The 8,156-nt window shown below is 41.8% G+C and overlaps 1 non-coding gene across 1 annotated transcript; it reads left to right on the forward strand.

The window, feature by feature from the left end:
* The first annotated feature begins 7,000 nt into the window (after positions 1–7,000).
* Positions 7,001–7,104, forward strand: LOC147510309 (small nucleolar RNA R71). The gene has a single exon (XR_015219654.1). It is a non-coding gene; the product is annotated as a small nucleolar RNA R71 (small nucleolar RNA).
* The last annotated feature ends 1,052 nt before the right edge of the window (positions 7,105–8,156 follow it).

The raw sequence follows: 8,156 nt of genomic DNA on the forward strand, positions 1-8,156 counted from the left end.
TGTATAGCATAACTTATTTATTTATATTTTTGAAATTTTGAAATTTAACTAGAAAACAAATGCATATTATACCTATCTATATCCTAACAGATGCCTTAATTACACGTGTTTCTATGCCCCCAAACAAAAAAGCATGCTTTGTCCTCAAAGCATTTAAATAAAGAGGGTAGGAAAAATACCATTGAAACGCGTGAAATTCAATAATATCTGCAAAACAAAGTTAGAACGTACTAATATAGGAAATAAAAACTGACACAACTCTATACGAGTTCTACCCATTATGGGGTTAACAAGAATGAAATTGCTTGGGACATAAGCATACACTAACTAGAATGAAAACTTACCTTATCCCCCCGTATTACTCATCATCTTACTCATCCTCTTCTTCCATAAAGAAGTGAGGTTCCTTCGCGTCCTGCCATGCCATGATAATTTGCCAGGCTTCCCGCCATTTATCATCTATGATTGCTAACATATTAAGAGCCACTTGGTCTGACGGGGTGTAGGGTGCAACCAGATGAGGTTGTATCCTCCACCCTTGCCAAGTCATTACACGGAAAGATCGAATAATACTATTGGTGGATCGTGCGATTAAAGGTCGATGAGAATCCAATCCGTGAAGGCGTGTACAAAAAACAGGGAAAGAAACATAGCATAATACGGGAAACTAGAACGGGCATAAGAAGGTACTTATGCCTCATGCTATGGGATCGAGCTAAACTAGACATCAATGTTCGGGGAAGGTCATGACACATACGTCCCGTGGCTAAAGCAAGGAAGACGCCGCAAGTGGCATCATTCACGTAAGAAAACGCCATTCCCTAAAATGTTTAGCATGATCCAAAACATAACAGTTCCTATGTTAATGGACAAAGCTACCAAAGGCTACGTTATATTCCCCTTGGTCCTCAATCACGAAAATGCCCGCCAAACGACTCATGCAAAACTTCGTAAGTGTAGACATACATATTATCGACCCAATAGCACCATGGGTCTTGTATTTCAGCCGGGCATAGCCGATCTAAGAGCAAATGCTAGCAAGAACCCGGTAATTTCCATTGGTTCATTATCAATGTTGATGGAGAACACTTGTTCTCCATCCGGTCTTTCAAAGAAAATGCAGTTATCGTAAAAATAAGATGCTAGAGTCGGAGAATAAAGTGCATCCGGTCTTACCATAAAAGCGGCTCCCGGCCAACGAATGTGATAAACCCGAAAACCAAGCACCATAAGTAGTGCTTTGGAACAAATCTTGAAAGACTATTCCGGTATCAATGTTGGAGATGTCATCTCAAAATTACACTTTGGAATAGCTGCGAATGATCCGGATACTACGCACGAAAACCGGAAATTTTCTGGGTCCACGAAGTCGTATGCCGAGTCTTCTCGATAGAGCCTTGGCCTCTCAAGAAATTGAAATTTCCAGTGTTTGAGCTGGTCGCTTTCGGCTTGAAGCCGAAAGCCTCGACAAAAACTCAGAAAAAATATACAGAGCGCGAGTGCGCTCAGAGTTGCAGAAACTCGGAAAATGAGCCGAAACGAGGGAATCGCGGGAGTGAAAGGTGAGTGATGGAGTTTATGTGTAGTGTGAGTTGTGAGGATAGATTGTATCAAGTTTATATAGGTTTAAAGTTGCTAAAATGGATCGGGAAGTTGCCAAAACTAATTACGGCAGTTTCCGGAAATCCTAAAATTTCCAAACCCGAAAACGGAAACAACTCATATCCTTGATTCTAATTCAAACCCAGTATCTTTTAGGTTGATTTTATGATAGGATGTACCTATTTAATCTAGATTTCATCCTACAATGATATTCAATCATAGATATGCCTACACGGCCATATTTTCACCTTGACTCCGCAATAAATTCTAACACGAGGGTTATTCAAATAATGCTTGAATTGATAAAACCACCCCCAAACAAGTTGGGAAGCTGGGATCAATATGAAACAACCACTCATACTGAAAATAACCCCTTATATTAAAATTTTCATTTGGAGTACATTACACTACAAAATTCAAATTACGGAAATAAACTTGCATTAAAATAAATAACAATAATGAAATTACAAATAACAAATAACATCAAACTATACTATCCCTAGCTACTCCGGAACTGGTGGCGGAGGGAACATGCTCCGGAGACTGCTCCTGAGCTCCTGAAGAGCCATCACCATTCGTCCTTCGGCAACGACGCTCGTGCCTGGATGGTGTGTCCTCAGAAGGAGAGTCCCCGTGAGGTGGGAATCGAGTCAGCATCTCGTCCCGGAACTGGCGCTGAGCTTCTATCTCGGCACGCATCTATTCCCACCTCTCATCCTCTCTCTGGGTACGGAGCTCGAAGTTGTGATGCATCGTTGCCTATCGAGTCCGGAGGTCTTCACAGATAGTGTTCAGCGAACGCATGACTCGATGGATCACAGCCATGCGTTCGATCCATCATCCGCCCTCTCCAAGGCATCCGCCAAAAACAGTCAAGTCCTCCTCGTCCCGGAGGCATCCTGATGTCCCCGACCTCCTCGGCATTCTCAGCTCCTCCATCCTCTTCTTCTTCTTCTCTATCCTTAGCCAATCTCCAAACCCGTTGGACACACTCCTTATAGATCACGAGGGTTACGGTGGAGAGTGATGTATGTCCGATCGATCGCTGAAGCCGCTCTCAACTTGAGCATGATCTTTGTTATCAACACGGGAGAGGGGCAACAGTCCTCCCTCCCTCCCCTAATCATGCTCAAGTAAAACTCTAAGATGCAGAAGTCATACTTCCGCTCTGGAGTATCCATAAGATATGGAGGCGCGTTCAGCCGATATCGGCCGACCTTCCCTTCCCACGGGCGTTCCAACCAATCCATTGATCTGTAGCCAGTTGGTTGGTCCTCAGGGAAGCCTGTCGAACACAATGCGATCTCGCATTGTAGTCCCCTCCAATAACTGTCTCGTGCATCAATGGTTCTACCCCATTATGCTTTGGGACTCTGCGGGTGACATCAGATGGATTCTAGGCGAATGCCTAGAATCTCGACCAACAACCAGTCGTCACTTTCCTTCCTCTTCTTCGCCACAACTACAAAAATCCTAGTCCCTTCCAACTCCCTCGTATCGTAGAATCGTCGGACTAAGTCCTCGTGGTAATAGGCCTCAGTCGAGTACCACAAGCTACTCCAGTCTCGAGTGATTATCTCGTCACCGTAAAACGGCACGAAGTGGTCGGCGGTAAAAGCTTGCTCCGGCAAAATTCGGCGTTGTTGAGCCATTGGAAGTTTGGAATGTAGTAGGGTTTTGAATGTGATGTGGTGGTGGGATTTTAATAGACCGGTTGATGCAAATGGTGGTGGTGGTCGAGTGGTGGCGGGGCAGCACTAAAATTTTGAATTTTGGGTGGTTTTTAGTGATGGAAATCGGTAGTGGTGGTCGTCGGTGGTGTTTGGAATTGATTTGGGTTGGGATTTGATTTGGGGGCGTGGGTTAATTTAGGTTTTCTTTTTATTATATTTTTTTTATTTGTTTCAAGCTTTTGGGCGTTAATGGCGGAATGGAGGAAGAAGAAATGCGACTGTTGGTGGAGGTAAAGCTGCGGCGCTACCGTCCGGTGAAGCGGTTGGGCCCAAGCCCAAAATCGAATTTTTGTGTATTTTTTTCCGATTTTTCGCGAACTTCAAATCAAAATTGGCGCTTTGTTACCGGTCCGATTTTTGCGAATGAGATATGGAAATGATCAGGAGAGAATTTCCAATCCAATGATCCATAAAACACTCCATTCCGACCGTGGATGACATATAAGATAGTGGAAAACCGAAGTGCGTGCATGATGCGTTATCGCGAACAATTGAAATCCAAATTCATGGATTATGTCAACCCGAATCGTAATACAATAAAACGGCCTAAGCAACTCTAATGGGACATAAATATTTAGTAATGCGAAACACGAACACCCCCCCCAAACAAATTTTACAACGAAGCTTAGAAAATTTGTTTTAGCGATGGTCTTTTAAAGTCGATTCGAGACTTCCTAGGTTACTATGCTTTATATATATATATATATATATATATATATATATATATATATATATATATATATATATATATATATATATATATATAATTTTAAAAAGAAAAACTATAAACAATAAAGACATAATTCACCCCATAGAGAAACATAACTCAAAAATCCGAGAAAACATGCAAGAGTGGAAAACGTGAATTATGTTTAACCGGTGGACTTAGGATCCGGTACTTACAACCACACACTCCATAGGGAGGGCCCGGTTACCTTAATGGTGCACTCACCAATATATGAAAATGAAAGGAAATGCACCAAACACAAAAGTTGAGTCGTTTATAGTCAGATACTCGAGACTTTATCTAGACATATGTATGAACATGCAGTTTATCATATATCAACAACCAAAATAGTTGTGGATCATTCCATAAATAAATATCCTAGAAAACATATCCAAACACAATCAAGCACCAAGATTTCCTATGACTCAACCTAGTGAAATGAAAGCGAAGTCGGATAACCTTATTACGTAACCTAGCATGCCCCTTCTTTTCATTTTGAATGAGTGGGTGTTCTAGTAAATAAGTGTGGAAAAGTGAATGGTTGTGGAGAATATGGTGGATATGGATAAGTTGTAGAAAGACAGCACATGTAAAGCAATGAGGATGTGGTTTTAGCGCAAAACTCATTCATTGTGTGTGTAGGGACTGTCTCAATTTTGAAAATGAAGGTGTCAAATGGTTTGTCCTTCTGTAGTAGTTGTTCACTCGGTGGATTTAAAAAATTATGAAGCACAGAAGAAACAACAGGATCGAGTGCAAACTCGAGATTCCTTTGAAAGGGTGGAAGGAGGGGAATCGAGGTGGATGTTGTGCAAAGTAGTTCTTGATAGGGTGATTCATCACCTGCTCGAAGAAACTCCTCGAATTGCTCATCTAGATTGGTCATATCCTCGTTACTATGATAGTTCTTTATATCTTTGAGAAAGTCATCTATCTCCTCCTCATCCGTAATATGTGTATCGGCTAGTGTAGGGATGGAATTGTTGGAGTATGATCTTCCAAAGGAAAGAAATTTGGGCATATGATTATCATGGAACGTGTTGTTGAAATAATCTCGAGCAAAGCTCTCGATCATGCTAACCTCTCCATCCATAGACGAATCGGGTAACTGTGTCTTTGTTTTAAAAACATTGACTTCAACAGCAAGATGGCCAAAAGACATGGACATTGAACCATCACGGCAATTAATGAGCGCATTGGCAGTTGCGAAAAAGGGCGCCTCTAAGATGATCGGGACGAGTCATTAACGACTTCTGTATCGAGGATGACAAAATCAGCCGGATAGTAAAAATCCTGAATTTTTACCAGAACATTTTCGACGACACCCTTAGGATACTTAATAGACCGATCAGCTAATTGCAACGTCATTCTAGTGGGTTGCATCTCGTCTAGACCTATTTGTCTATACAAATAAAACGGGAGTAAGTTGACACTAGCCCCCAAGTCTAATAACGCGGTCGTCGTATAGGAATCTCCTAAGGTGCATTGTATAGTAGGGCGACCAGGGTCCTTGTACTTAACAATTCCATTATGTTTCGATAGAGTTGGGAATTGTTATGTTAAAAAGGCGTCTTTTGGTATATTGGTCTTACGCCTAGTAGTACACAATTCCTTAAGAAACTTAGCATGGTGTGGTAGCTTTTTTATAGCTTCGAGGAAGGGAAGGTTTATAGTTAGATTCTTGAAAACATCCCTAATCTCCTCGTAATTTGTATCCCTAGTTAACATGGCTAATTTTTGTGGAAACGGTGGTTTCTGTCTATATTTAGCAATGGTATTACCCGGGTGTTTAACCGGGTGTCCTGTTTCTTAGGTTGTGTTGTGGCGGGTACCTCTACAAAGGGTAGGCTCTTGGTTTCTATTTCGGTATCTAGTAATATAGCGGTGTAGGGGACTCTTGGTGGGGTAACTATAGGCATAGTTACTTTGTTATCAACCACTCTACCGAGCGGAGGGTGGTGATGGCCTTTAGCTCACCTACATTTTCATACTCATTACTAGTATTATCGGTTACCTCAAAGGCTGTATTTGTTGTTTTAGGATTAGGTATTTAGTTACACGAAACACACCTTTGGGTTGGGCTTTATCTTGAGCCAACTGTTTGGTTAAATTATTAACGGATTGTAGAAGCCGTTGGTTAGATTGAGCCATGGTTTGGAAAAGTTTTGGCTCACTTGTATGAAGGTGTCAAGACGATCCGGTTGTGTGGGTGTAGTGGTCACGGGTGGTGTGGACTGAACTATTTCCGTGAATTATTTATGGGTGGATTTTGGTAGTTATTATTTACCTAACGATACCTCTATTAGCATTAAAATTATTATAACTACTTTGACCTTGTGCTTGACCTTGTCGAGGTTGCACTTGGTTGTTATAATTATTAAAATTCCCCGACCACGCCCTTGTCGTAGTGGGGTTTGGTTAAAGCCGTCGCGTAGGCCTAACATATTGATTATTGTATCCTTGAGGTGTGACGTTTTGGTTATTTCTCCAACCGAAGTTGGGATTTTGTCTCCAAGGGCGTAGGTTCACTATTAATGGAACAAGCTTGTTCATAGGCAATAGAGACGATGTGAGTCGGGATGCTCGGGGCTCAACCAGAAACTACATGGATTTGAATTTACATTCATGACGGGGATTGGCTTTTGTTGTACAGAAATGGCCTCTACCTTTTTTGTGAGGGATTCAATTAGAGTTTTAAGCTCAGGATCTGATTTAACCTCAAACATACTGGTAGCCTTAACTGTGGAAGAAGAACTAGCGGAGCGGGAGTAATCGTCACTACCCCCAGTTGTTATTTCGCTTAGTTTGGTCCTCTAAAAATTTATAAGCCTCCGAAGCTCCTTTGCTTAAGAAACTACCCTCATTCATTATGTCAAGGACTTCTTTATGGTGGTGTAGAAGTCCTTTGAAAAAGGCACGAACTAACGTGTCTTTCGCTAAGTTATGATGTGGACACTCTATAAGGAGATCGGTGAAACGATTCCAAGCCTCTGAAAATGATTCATGAGGATTTTGTCGAAAAAAATGAATCTTGGAAAGCATTTCATCCGTCTTTAGGGGGGGTAAAATGTTCCATAAAGAGCTGAACAAGTTTAGCCCACGAGTCCACAGAATTAGGCGTTTGGGCAGTTAACCAAGACGCCGCCTTATCGGCTAAGGTGAAAGGGAATACCCTTAATTTAATTTGTTCCGTACCAACAGTAGGATGGTGTAATGTTGTTAGGACTTGTTCAATCCCACGATGTGTCGATAAGGTTTTCATGGTCTAATCCATGAAAAATAGGTAACAAATTAAAATATTTTGAGGGATTCGAAAATCCCCGTTGGGTCTGCTAGAACGATGCAAGATTTGGGGCTATCGCCAAGGCTTTGTAGAAGTCGAGAGAGGAGTCTCTCTTTCTTCCGCCATTATATCGTGGTGTATTTGAAATAGTAGCTAGAGGTGTAGTGTGTGGTATACTAGATAGACTTGATTGTTGATGTTGTTGTGTATTTACGTTCGGTGTTTTTGTTTGGCGGACCTTAACCTCATACAAGGCTAAGACCAAACTTAGCTAAACACGCCAACACTCCAAACAATTACGATATACTAGTATAAACCTCTAACGAGATCGAGGTGTGGAAGAAAAGAGTACCTGATTCGCCCTTGCTTCGCTTATGAATAAGCGTCTTGTTTACGCTTTGTTCAGGTGTATATAGCAGGTTAGAACACTGAAAAATATGAAAGAGCAAAGTTCGAAGTCAAAACCGCCGAAATCCGAAAAATTTAACCGCGGTATGCCAAGGCTCAAATAGAAGCTGTCGCGGCCTCAAGTAATTTTCAAATTACAGTGTTTTTAGCGCGGGTCGCGCTCCACAAGGGGGCGGGTCGCGCTCTATGTCCAGTGAGTTAGGGCGGTCGCTCAAGGAGGAGCCAGCAAGCGCCAAGTGTAATTTTACCCGGAATTTTTCAACTCTGAAATGGACAACCACAGTATGAATCAAACAAGGGTGGGTGGGTGAAATGGGACTTTAAGAACAGTACTAATACTACGAAAACAATACGAAAGTGAAACTAAGATGGCAGCGGCGCCATTTGATAAACGATTAAAATG

Source organism: Coptis chinensis, chromosome 3 (genome assembly GCF_015680905.1).
Source record: "Coptis chinensis isolate HL-2020 chromosome 3, ASM1568090v1, whole genome shotgun sequence".
In the NCBI taxonomy this organism is placed as follows: domain Eukaryota; kingdom Viridiplantae; phylum Streptophyta; class Magnoliopsida; order Ranunculales; family Ranunculaceae; genus Coptis; species Coptis chinensis.